We start from the raw sequence: 13,649 nt of genomic DNA, 5'->3' as shown, positions 1-13,649 counted from the left end.
GGCTTAAATATCCCACAGGAAAGAACTTTAGCTCAGTTATTGCATGTGGCATGTGGACAACATTGATAAATAAATATGCAAACATGAAAGTTTGAAATTACAAGTTTCCATAAGTTAACTAGATCGAAGTAGAAAGTGGAAACCGTAACCCACGCAATTTCCAGGTGCAAAAGTTTTTCTTGTAGGTCAAATGTAGCAACTAGCCTTTTGGGCACCCTTTTGGGTTTTAATACATGATAGAAAGATTTAAGTGAGCAAAAAGTTTTCGATCTGTGCTCACTGGGTTTATGTGTATAGAGATAATACTGTCGTGAGTTACATGGAAACCATAGTTTGTAATGTCTTTTATTTCCAAAGAAAAGAACTAAAACTTGATTATTGCAATTTGCATGTGGACAACATTGATAAATAAATATGCAAACATGAAAGTTTGAAATTACAAGTTTCCATAAGTTAACTAGATCGAAGTAGAAAGTGGAAACCGTAACCCACGCAATGTCCAGGCGCAAAAGTTTTTTTTGTAGGTCAAATGTAGCAACTAGCGTTTTGGGCACCCTTTTGGGTTTTAATACATGATAGAAAGATTTAAGTGAGCAAAAAGTTTTCGATCTGTGCTCACTGGGTTTATGTGTATAGAGATAATACTGTCGTGAGTTTCATGGAAACCATAGTTCGTAATGTCTTTTATTTCCAAAGAAAAGAACTAAAACTTGATTATTGCATGTGGACTACATAGATAAATAACTATGCATACATGAAAGTTTGAAATTTTCAAGTTTCCATAAGCGACAATCCTAAATGAGAGAATTAATCGATTGTCGATCGTGCGTTGCAGAAGAATCGAAAATTTCATAATGGCGCCGATCATGAGAACACATGTGCAGCTCAAACTTTGCACCAGATCAAGCTTTAATCAGCAAAATATCGCAAAATTCGTCGATGAATATATGCTACAATTGTCAAAAAAGATTTTACAGGTCTCAAACAGTAAAGATACAGCGTGGTCTGTCGTGAGTTACGTCTCAAAAACCGGAAACGAATACGATTGGGTGGATAAATTCTCATTGTCTATTCACATGACCGGGTCAAACGTCATGAATGGAACTTTCGACGGTGTTCCCGCGATCTCACAACGCGTGTGTGATAGGCAATGCGGGATTTGTCGTCTGCTGTGGCCATGCTTTCGTGGGTTACAGATGGAAACGAAACAAGGGTGGGGTACATTCAAGCGCGATTATAAGCTGAAATAAATTTGTTTCCTACCGTAGTGCTGTGTTTTGAAAACCTAAATGTTGTTGAAATAAATAAATAATGACTTTGAATAACTTTGAGGTTTCCTTTGTTCAGCAGATCGCATTTTTTGATGAAGTTGAAACCGGAAACGACGGTAACCCACGATTACGTGTTTTCTTTGCCGATCAAACTCCCAGAAGAAGAAAAATAGATGTAATTCTTGAGTGTGTATGTCGAGAATAATCCTTCAGCTGACCCATAAACATCACAATAACATTCACAGAGCTTTGTTCTCCATTATGTACAGCTGCAACACAGACTGGTGTATTTTTGTCCCAGTTTTAGGTGCTGTTTTGGGGGCATTTTGGCTAAAAATTAAATCGTTTAAAACCCACAGCAATGTTTGGAAACCCAAACTTGGTTGTTACAGTAAGTCAAATCCATCCCCTTTGACATCAAAGCATCCCCTTTGTCATCCATTGCTCAGAGATATTGTGACAGTCATTCAAAGTTGACAACCCATAGTATTTCCCAGTATCTAGGACGTGCACATATGACCTTACTGGGAGAATGTAAGTTTCCAGTACAAAGGACTTAACATTTCTTACATACTGCTTGACTAAAATCTGTACAAACATTGACTATATTCTATACAAGAAACACTTAACAAGGGTAAAAGGAGAAACAGAATCCGTTAGTCGCCTCTTACGACATGCTGGGGAGCATCGGGTAAATTCTTCCCCCTAACCCGCGGGGGGTGCAATTGGCGTACGTACATTGTGAGATACATGGAAATAGAAAGCACGTAGAGTTCTAGACACATGGAAATAAAACTACTGACACCCTAGAGAACAATGTACAACGTCACTTGCCATAGTTTGTCCATGCCGCACGTAGAGTAAGATACATGACAATAGCACATACACTCAGATAACTGGAAACAACACTAGATAAATAACAAATCAAGAACAATGCACCGGGCGACTCCCATAATCCGCAGGAAGAATCAAATACATGACAAAAGCACATACAGCGAGATATTTAAAAATAACACCGGAGAATAACACCTCGAGAACAATGTACCACGTGACTCGTCATCATTTCAACATGCTTCCGCAGTCTTAATTTTAGCGAGAGCGTATACATGACTTTGTCATCGTTGTATAACTGTAATGTACGGTTCTAACTTTCTTTTTCCCGGATTATTTTCAATCACCACACAATCAAATGCATCCAACATCACGGGGACCGAATCGACACCCTGACAATGAAAAAATGTAAACCTACAGGCATGAGCGAAGACAGTAACCCCGCTGTTGAAAATAAAATGAATTAGAGTAGACACTAAGCTCAACGGCCCGAGGGAACAACTAAAATTGTTGGAATGATCGGCAAGATTTTCAGCTCAGCGAGTGAAAACGTGCAGGAGTTAGAGAGAAGACCTGTAAACAAAGGTGGCAACACAACTTCAACTGCATGCATGCACCGAGCGGATTTTGGATTTCAATCTTTCAACTTGCTAATTTCTGCGCATCTCTTCTTGCATGCCAGTTAATGATATGCAAGGTGTCATTCTTCTTGTCGTGAACGTGTCAGTGTAAGCATGTCGTAAATGTCAATAGCAGGGTTAAGTGGTAAAAACTGTGCTTCACATGCATGTGTCTGACGTGCACAGACTTAGTTTCTCGCAACCATCGGAGGAAAAGGTGTCAGCTTTGAATTGCGGTTGTCTGTGTGTCACTATGTCTGTCTGTGTGTCTGTGTGGCTTTGTCTCTGCCTCTGTCTCTCTCCTAACACACACACACACACACACACACACACACACACACACACACACACACACACACACACACACACACACACAAGGCAGGCAGGCAGACACACATACACGCACAGATACACACCGGCATGCACAGACAACCATACAACAAAACAGATACACATTTGAAAAACCGCAAACAAACAAAAACTACATATATATCTCATACAGTGCAACCACATTAGCGGTTGTAACCAAATCCAGTCTGACTAGTTTTCACACCACTTCCACACACACGATGTCTGCTGTTTATGTGACTTCCCGCTGAGCAAAGGTGTACATATATTATAGGCATTGATAAGCACTTACCGAACTTAGATAATATGTATTCATATGAATCTCAAACAGAATGAGGCAGAGTGAGCTGGTTCTTGCATATGACTGTGTACGTAGGTGTTAGTTGGAGTGCCTTGGAGAATGATGAGCATATGAGCGTGCGGTGATCATCCTTTTTTGAGGATGAAAGTCGCTTGTTCATTTTAATGCTTGTTATTCTCTCAGGTGCCAGGAGAAAAGGTTCCGTACAACTCTCGCTTACTCTATTACACATGTCGTATGCATTAAGAGCGATTACTTCCCTTTGGTTATTTGATATGTATTCATATGCCAACAGTTAATAAACACATTTATGTACTAAATTTACCTGCTGAATAGCGGGCAAGAGTGACGTCCAACCAACTGAAAATGTATTGTCACAGACAACGAAAAGCAGGTGAAACTAAGGTGATATACATTTAAATTATATACATATAGGGTAATATGCATTTAGACACACACAGTAAATAGCTGAATAATTGACACCAAGTTTATAAAAGAGACTGAAAAAATGAATCCAGACAACACGAAGCACTGTCTGAACTTGGCAGGTTAACATACATTTGCATGCGATACAGATCACTTTCCAGAAACAGAAAACATTTATTTTTCCATTGACGACTAAAAAGGCAATCATGTCTGGCGTGGTCCTAAAGACTGAACAATGAAATAACAATGGACTCCCCTCCTTCATTTCACAACTATGTTGGCAATAAGCCGATAGAGCGCGGTGTGCACGAGGTTCACCGTCCCTCCGAGTCAATCTCAAACGGTCACTCTTCTTTCAGGATGTGACGTCACTTTGACAAGTCGGGACTTTGCCAGTATCTTGATGACAGTAATGACCACAACTTTTCTCACCAAACACATGGTCATAGTAAGTTATACAAGTCTTCAATAGTGTCAACAGTTCACTTTACATCGCACCCACTCATGCGAGTGTTCAACTTACACGAACAACAAAATCCGTTACGTGATTGGTATAACTGATTATTATTGTCAAAAGCACAGCACTATTGCAACAACAAAAATAGATATGAATGACAAAAAAATAGCAATATCATCAAGTTAATGCGAGCTTAAACTGCAGCAATACCCGCGCATTTTTATGTTCTATGCCATTATTCCTGCGTTTCATACAAAACTTTTCTTTCCCCAGACAATTTTGCTTCCCTCTACACAATCCTTTTGAACATCTGCCAACACAAATGAAACAGTTCTATCAAGATGATATATCTACTCACACTGCAGCAAATCTGATGCATGCGCCTTACAAACCAGTGCATAATGCACAAATGTGTCGCCATTAACTAAGAAAATGATTCGGTATCACAAGAGGGGACACATTACGTAAACAACCCACTTCTTCTTTATCAGTGTCACCTGCCGCTTAGTCATCTGATACTGCGTAACACTTTTCTTTTTCATTTATTGTCAAACCTCTCTCTCTCTCTCTCTCTCTCTCTCTCTCTCTCTCTCTCTCTCTCTCTCTCTCTCTAGCAAGGGACAAATGCAATAAAGCAGATCTTTGCTTATTCATGCGGCATATCGTCTCGTCTCGTCTCGTCTCGTCTCGTCCTGGTCTGGTCTCTCTCTCTCTCTCTCTCTCTCTCTCTCTCTCTCTCTCTCTCTCTCTCTCTCTCTCTCTCTCTCTCTCTCTCTCTCTCTCTCTAGCAAGGGACAAATGCAATAAAGCAGATCTTTGCTTATTCATGCGGCATATCGTCTCGTCTCGTCTCGTCTCGTCTCGTCTCGTCTCGTCTCGTCCTGGTCTGGTCGGTCTCTCTCTCTCTCTCTCTCTCTCTCTCTCTCTCTCTCTCTCTCTCTCTCTCTCTCTCTCTCTCTCATACGTATCGAACCGAGGGGCTATTAAAAACAGCTGACATCCATTTGTGTCTCGTCTCGGTGCTTGTTTAACCCAAGTATCTGACGGCCACGGTCACAGAGGGCAGAGAGTGGCGACCATGAGACACCGTGACCTTTCTACCTGCATGCGCTCTGCTCAAAGTTACCTAGTCTCAATGTGCATGACACTCGCTGTACTACTCCTATCAATACAGGCAGGGCGTGGCGCCTTAGTGCAGTAAGAAGTTAGTGATACTGTACAGTGGAACCTGGTACAAACGGTCCATTTTTTTTACAATAGAATTCAAATTTGTTTTGCATCTTTTTAACAAGAAGAGCAAACGCTCGATCGAGTCACTTTCGCAGTTCTGAATATTATATGAGGCATCAGATGGACAGGAAGAAATTGCTATTCACAACACAATGAGTCACGTTCACATAAAATTTGAGCCCGGTCACTTTTATAGTTTCCGAGAAAAGCCCAACGTTAAGTTGTGTGTTGCCGAACAGAAAAGGCTAGTTATCTCCCTTGTTTTTCTGATAACGTTCGTAAAAGGCTACAGATGTAAATACTTTGATGTAAAGAATAATCCTACAAAGTTTCAATCACATCCGATGAACTTTGTCAAAGATATAAAATGTCTAATTTTTCCTTTGACGCTGACCTGTGACCTTGAAAAAGGTCAAAGGTCAACGAAACCATCGTTAAAGTGTAGAGGTCATTGGAGGTCACGACTAAACAAAATATGAGCCCGATCGCTTTGATAGTTTCCGAGAAAAGTCCAACGTTAAGGTGGTGTCTACGGACGGCCGGCCGGACAGACTAACACTGACCGATTACATAGAGTCACTTTTTCTCAAGTGACTCAAAAACCAAATAGATCCTTTTTCTCCACGACAGAGACTGCTACATTTTCGCATAGAAAACCTCTGTTTTTAATATTTTGTTTTTAACATTGTCTGTTTTACTAACCGAGTCAATTTCTTTTTGTCAGTTTCCCAAGGCGAATCATTTAAAACAAAAATATATATATATTTTTGTAAAAGATTTTGCATTTTAATCACCCCAGAAGGTTTCCGAAATAACACGTAACGCGATTACGTTACACAACAAGGTCTGACTTCAGGTCCTTAAACACTAAGATAAATCCTGTTACGAAGTTTCGAATTAACCACTGCCGACATTAATGCGCATGCCGTGTTGCTGTATGTTTGCAGCAATAATATTCCATCCATGGAAACGATCATTTCTCCAGCAAGATGTGACATGCGGCGCGCGAAACAGTTTTCTGAAATAACACAAGTGTCGGCTTTCTAAAATGTCACACTGAGTTCAGACTGTTGAAATATTTACAAAGCTCAAAAGTTGTCAACAACAATTTACAGAAAGAGCAAGAAAAAAAATCGATAACAAAAATGGATTTGATTAACAAAAGCTTCAACGTCGTCAGATCAGACAACTCTGCGACTTTCTCTCCCAACACTAACAGTCGCTGTCCTTGAAGTTGAAACAATTGATTTCGGTACGACACAACAGGTTGCTCTGTAGCTCTACAGAGTATCTGCACAGTCTTACTTAGTTTCATTTTGTATTGATATCATTCGAGTTCAAGGCAGTTGTCTGGGAAACAATCATCTATATGCCACGTGTAATAGCGGTTCTGATGGATTGTGTTTGTCGTTTTAATTGATAACAATGAAGTCTTTTCTTTACTTTCTTTATTTGGTGTTTAACGTCGTTTTCAACCACGAAGGTTATATCGCGACGGGAACAATGAAGTCGTTGCAGCCAAACTGACAAGGAGAAAAATGATGCCATCAGTGGAAACTTGATCGTGGTATGTGTTGACTGTATATGACTTCCATATCGCCCGTGGCAGATCTCTCTCTCTCACTCTCTCTCTCTCTCTCTCTCTCTCTCTCTCTCTCTCTCTCTCTCTCTCTCTCTCTCTCTCACACACACACACACACACACACACACACACACACACACACACACACACACACACACACACACACACACACTCACGCATCTACACCTTCCCTTAACAGTGTACGCGCATATATCTCTATTCATCATTCCAATCGGCTTTAATCTACAAAACGCTGCTGAACAAAATCTTCAGTTTGAGCAAATGAAAAACACACAATTCTTCCAGATTCACGAGCAGTCTCAGCACATTAGAGAGGCTCAGAAGAGCAAGCAGACCCACGCACACACTAATCCGTCTTTGCTTCAACATTGCGCCCTCACAACGCCCAAACATTCGACAAGTTAAAATATCAACTGGAGCGTAGGCGAAAAAGCGTGCAGTCTTCTTCTTCTTTTCGATCGCCGATCACACTTGGAGTCCAGATCTTGAGAATTAGTGGTCCTCTGCAGCGCAGCCACTGGCCCGTACAGCTTGTTGTGCAGGGACTCCGGCATTGGCCAGATTTCCTCTCTCAGCACCTGGTGGTTCCTGCAGTCTCGTAGGATGTGGGCCGTGTCCTGCTCTGCTTCCCCACAAGAACACATGGGGGAAAAGCGTGCAGTTAGCTGAAGGATCCTCCAGACACGAAGTTTTAAAAATCGGACATACTTTCTTCATGAGTTTTTTCTTCTTTTTCTGTTTTTGGTGTGTGTGGGTTGTTGGGTTTTTTTTTTTGGGGGGGGGGGGGGGGGTGGGCGTGTGATTATGTTGGTTGTGAAAAAATCTCCAAAATGTATGTGGCCAGTCCGAATCGTCGAACAACTGGCCTGATTTTAATTTCAACCGTCTTGCAAGTAATTCAGTCACATGGCGGATTTCCCGTTTTCCCGTACAATAGACAAGCCCTCCGATATTTTTATTTTCAACGTTTGCAGTATTATTTTTACTCAATAGTTCTTGTTGGTTCTTCAAAGTGAATCCTAGCTCAAGTTGGTAATCGAACCCTTGCCGCCAACGAACTGGTTGCAGAGCCTAATGCGTAAACTGCTGAGCTTCGAGCGTGCGTGGGGAAGTCCAGTGGAAGAGACTAATGCTTTTTTACGTCCTCACAGGCCTTTCACGGACAATAACTGGTGATATGACACTAACGTCCAGTGAAACATACATGATGCCAGCTTATGACAGGCGTCATCGTTCGCAGTCTCCGCCGCAGTTTTAACCTTTCTATGCTTACCACGGTGCGCTGCATCTTATGAGGGGTGGGCAAAAAATCAACTAACATGCATAATACACATCAACACTCATCCCCTAAGACCCGAAATCTGAGCCTGCAGCCGCAAGGCAAAACCGAAGCACCGTTACACGCCTGACTTATTCCGCTTTTCTGCTTGACTGACTGTTCCACAGGTGTGACGCATACAGGTAACGGGTAACACAGACGTCCCCGCTTGTTGGCAAGATGTCTTGTTTAATGTTAAAACTACATTTGAGGTTGTACAATGTACAAAACGTTAAATTGCCCTGGTTGTCGCATGTCAATACTATGTTAAATAAGTTGGGTCTATCATATTTATGGACAACTCAGTCTTGCCGTCTCAGGTTTTAAAAACGTTGTAAAACAAAGGCTAAGAGATCAATTCCTGCAGGAATGGAACACTGACGTGAATGCCAACAGCTTGTGTTTTAATTACAGAATATATAAAAAGGATTTTTGTCTGGAAAGGTATTTGCTTTGGTTGCCTAGGAAATTCCAAGTTAAATTAGCAAAATTTAGAACAAGCAATCATAAGTTGCCAATACATCAGCACAGGTTTTTTAATGCTCCTAGAAATGAAAGATTGTGTGATATGTGCGATAAAAATGAATTAGGTAATGAGTTTCACTATTTGTTCATTTGTACTGATGAAAGTATAATGTCTGAAAGAAGAAAATTAATTACCGATCTCACCCAAATTGTTTAAAATATGAACAGTTAATGAATTGTAAATCTAAGATAAAACTAATGAAGCTAGCAAGATTTGTAGTCCATGTTATGATTTTAGTATGTTAGCGTTACATCTAGTTTCTTTATTGGTATGTATATAACACATGCTTTTGTTTTGTTTTGTGTTTTTACAACAGATGCATGGCATAATGGTATTGCCAATTTATTTCGGCTGTATATTATCGTTGTCCGCTTAATGTATACATATTATCTGTCTGATTTCTTATCTGATTTTGTTAAACCTATTTTTGTTTTGTTTGTATGTATGGAAGTGTATATTGCCAATTTATTTTGGTTGTATAGTATTGTTGTATTTCGCTCAATTTGTATACATATATTACCTGTCTGATTTGTTACCTTTTTTTTGTTAAAGTTAAATCTTTGTTTCAAAGCCCTCTGGGCCCAAAACAATAAAATACTTGACTTGACTAGGCCTGGGTCATATAGCCCAACAGTAAAGAGGGTAGGGGTGGGGGCGGGCAAGAGAGAAAAAATAGTGAAGGAGAAAAAAGACAGACAGAGGAGAAGGTGAAGAGAGGGAGAGAGAGAGGGGGGGTGAGAGAGAGAGAGAGACAGAGAAAGAGAGACAGAGAGACAGAGACAGAGAGACAGACACAGACAGACAGATAGAGACAGAGAGACAGAGAGACAGACACAGACAGAGACAAACAGACAGACAGCCAGCCAGCCAACCAGCCAGACAAACAGAGAACATGCTACCACATTCCATGCACATTACCGCTGATAGATTTCTTGGCACTCAGAGCGACGGATCAGCACTTTTTGTTTAATCTCGCGAAGAATGTTTACACTCCGAAAACAGGCCTTCTCTTGCACTGGTGCTTGCACAGTTTCTTCTTCTGCCCATTCTTCTTTCAACTCATACACACCTACAGGCTTTGCACTGCTGTCGCCGTGTCTGCGGCTCTTCGGATCGTATTGTTTAATGTGATTTTGCCTATGTTGCTTGTATAATTGTGTGTCTGTGTTACGCAGTTTTGACAGTTTGAAAAGGAGAGATTGAATTTTCAGTCTCTGTGTTACATTTCAATCCCTTTTATAAAGTTCAGTAACAATGTCATGTTGTCTATATCAGTATATATATACCGGCACGGTTGGCCTAGTGGTAAGGCGTCCGCCCCGTGATCGGGAGGTCGTGGGTTCGAACCCCGGCCGGGTCATACCTAAGACTTTTAAATTGGCAATCTAGTGGCTGCTCCGCCTGGCGTCTGGCATTATGGGGTTAGTGCTAGGACTGGTTGGTCCGGTGTCAGAATAATGTGACTGGGTGAGACATGAAGCCTGTGCTGTGACTTCTGTCTTGTGTGTGGCGCACGTTATATGTCAAAGCAGCACCGCCCTGATATGGCCCTTCGTGGTCGGCTGGGCGTTAAGCAAACAAACAAACAAACAAATATCAGTATATGTCTGTCTGTCTCACTCTCTCTAGAAAACACACACACACAAACTTCCTGCACACCTACCCGTTCATCCACTACTTATCCCAAGGTACATTTTGTCACCCCCCCCCCCCCCCCTGTTCCTGTAATGAACAAATAGGTCAGTGGGACGTCCTCACTTTACGACTCCTCCTTGTGTTGCAGCTAAAAAAGTTACACGTCATCGATCGGTGGACATGCACAGTAATTATTTGTGCATGCAATCCTGTAAGCTTCTCAGCGCACCCCCCCCCCCCCCCCCCCCCCCGTCTATCTCCGCTCACATACAAGATGGATGTGTCATCAGTGTTTTCATTAGATAGCGTGACTCCAGCAAATGTATTACAATCATGATGATGGTCTTTGCGGGGATGGCTAGCATAGCTGGCTTTCTGTCTGGTCGATACTCGTATGATGGACGTCGTGTGGTTGTGGCATCACATCATTTCTCTCCTCATACCCTCCTCCCCGTCCCCCCTACCCCTCCCCCACCATCCAGACAGTTCTGAGTACAAGCTCGCACAGACAGACAGACAGACAGACATCCCCCCCACACACACACACACAAAAGAAAGCAACAGAGGGGGGGGGGGGAAGAGAGAGAGAGAGAGAGAGAGAGAGAGAGAGAGAGAGAGAGAATTAAATTGATTTGGATTGAATTGAACTTTATTTAACAAGGATTAAGATTTAAGGCTACGCCTTTTCTTACAATCTGTCCTTGAGAGAAAGAGAGAGAGAGAGAGAGAGAGAGAGAGAGAGAGAGAGAGAGAGAGAGAGAGAGAGAGAGAGCGAGAGCAAGAGCGAGAGAGAGCGAGAGAGAGCGAGAGAGACACACAGGCAGGCAGACAGGCAGACAGACAGACAGCCAGAGACAGCCAGCCAGCCAGCCAGACAGACAGACAGAGACCGAGAGACAGAGACCGAGACAGAGACAGAAAGACAGAATGAGTTTCGCGCGAATTCGATTTATGTCTCTGTGTGCTCAATGGTTCGTGAAATTACCCCGTCTGCGAACTTTTCTGCCCTTGCCTCTGACACTTTGGAAGTGCAGTCCGATATTACAAGATATTACCCTGTCTGGGTGCCTACCCCCTGTATCACCCCTGTCTGGGACTGGCCGTAATTCTCTTTTGTGAAAAGTCAGAAATAATTCCTGGGAGCCGTGAGCAGGAACGGGACAGCTCGGTGTTAGAGGACCTAGATCACAGACAGCAAAATACATGCTGCACCGACAGGGTCAGACAATTGTCTGTCTGTCTGTTCTGTCTCTTCCCCCCCCCCCCCCAACCCACCCCCATCTCCGCACCCCTTAATTACAACAGCAGTACCCTCCGAGCAATCGAGACAGCCTGGCGACTCAATTACGGCAGCAAGTGATGTGGTTCCAGACAGAAAAGACTGTGCAAATATTGACCGCGACACACAGCCACTTCTTTCATCGCCGGCTGCACCCAGCACAAGGGACTGATCATCACAGTCGTTTGTCCAATCGTGGGCAGAAGGAGTCGAGTTCTCTAGCAGGGCGCTTCGACCCGTTTCACCCACTCTGTCAGTATAATCTTCTTCTTCCCCCGAAATCGGCGTATGCTGCCTAAATGGCGGGGTAAAAACGGTCATACACGTAAAAATCCACTCGTGCTAAAAACGTGAGTGAACGTGGGAGTCTAAGCCCATGAACGAAGAAAGAAAGAATCTTCTTCTGCGTTCGTGGGCTGAAACTCCCACATACACTCGTGTTTTTTGCACGAGTGGAATTTTACGTGTATGACCGTTTTTTACCCCGCCATTCAGGCAGCCATACGCCGTTTTCGGAGGAAGCATGCTGGGTATTTTCGTGTTTCTCTAACCCACCGAACTCTGACATGGATTACAGGATCTTTTTCGTGCGCACTTGGTCTTGTGCTTGCGTGTACACACGGGGGTGTTCGGACACCGAGGAGAGTCTGCACACAAAGTTGACTCTGAGAAATAAATCTCTCGCCGAACGTGGGGACGAACTCACGCTGACAGCGGCCAACTGGATACAAATCCAGCGCGCTACCGACTGAGCTACATCCCCGCCACGTCAGTATAATTATCTTGGTTATCTTTATTTCTTGATACGTTGCCGCAAGGTTTGTATTTACAGCGTCGGTCATTTACGACCCATTCAAAAAATGCCTACCAAAGAATATGTATCTCTGTCTCTGTCTCTGTGTCTCTGTCTCACACACACACACTCACACACACACACACACACACACACACACACACACTACCATCGCTGCAACCCTTTCCTATCCCGGAATACTCCTCACTCCCTTCTTTGACCAACACCACGAGCTAGCTTTCTGCAGTCCTTTATTGTTTCAGCACCGCAGAGGAATACTTATCTTCATGGTTTTTAAGTTCAAACAAACAAACAAATTCCAAAATGGTGAACTCAAACCGCAAATATTTCAAAGGACTAGAATCCATACTAAAACAGTGTAAGTCATGCAATGAGAAGGGATGATCACATCAAATAATATCTTGGCGCCCACAGCAAACGACAAACGGGGCCGGGTAAAGTCAAACAACTCTACGACTTGTGATCCTAGGGTAACGGGTTCGAGTGCAGACTCAGAAACGGTATCCATGTCCCATCCCCGTGTTACCACAATGGCAAGTAAAAGACCTCGGTCATTTTGCCATAAGTGCTGGTGGCTGATTACACCTAAACACACCTGTGTAACTCATTTAAAGTCGGGCTAACTCTCGGGAACATGCCCCTAATGCTTTCACCGTGAGGGCGTAACACAACAGTATCATTAACAAACGACGATGCTGACACATCTATATATACATGAGGAAACAAAGGGAGACGACCACCAGTCAATATTATTACCCAGAGAAGCAGTACCCGCCGAGAACAATGTTCGCGCATGCCCAAGCAGACAGTAGATCGATACCAAGAAATAGCGTTCTACCTGCTAATTAGTGTCAGCAGGATCTGCTGCGGTTTGAAAATCGCACCCGTGTAAAATGCCAGGATGTATAACAATAACCGCCCTGCTTTCTATATATGTACGAGATGACATTGCATAGTCCACAGGACGCGACGATAAGTTTTGACTAATGA

This window comes from Littorina saxatilis, linkage group LG13, assembly GCF_037325665.1.
Source record: "Littorina saxatilis isolate snail1 linkage group LG13, US_GU_Lsax_2.0, whole genome shotgun sequence".
NCBI lineage: Eukaryota > Metazoa > Mollusca > Gastropoda > Littorinimorpha > Littorinidae > Littorina > Littorina saxatilis.
The sequence above is the reverse complement of the archived record's forward strand: the minus strand, read 5'-3'. Positions refer to the sequence as shown.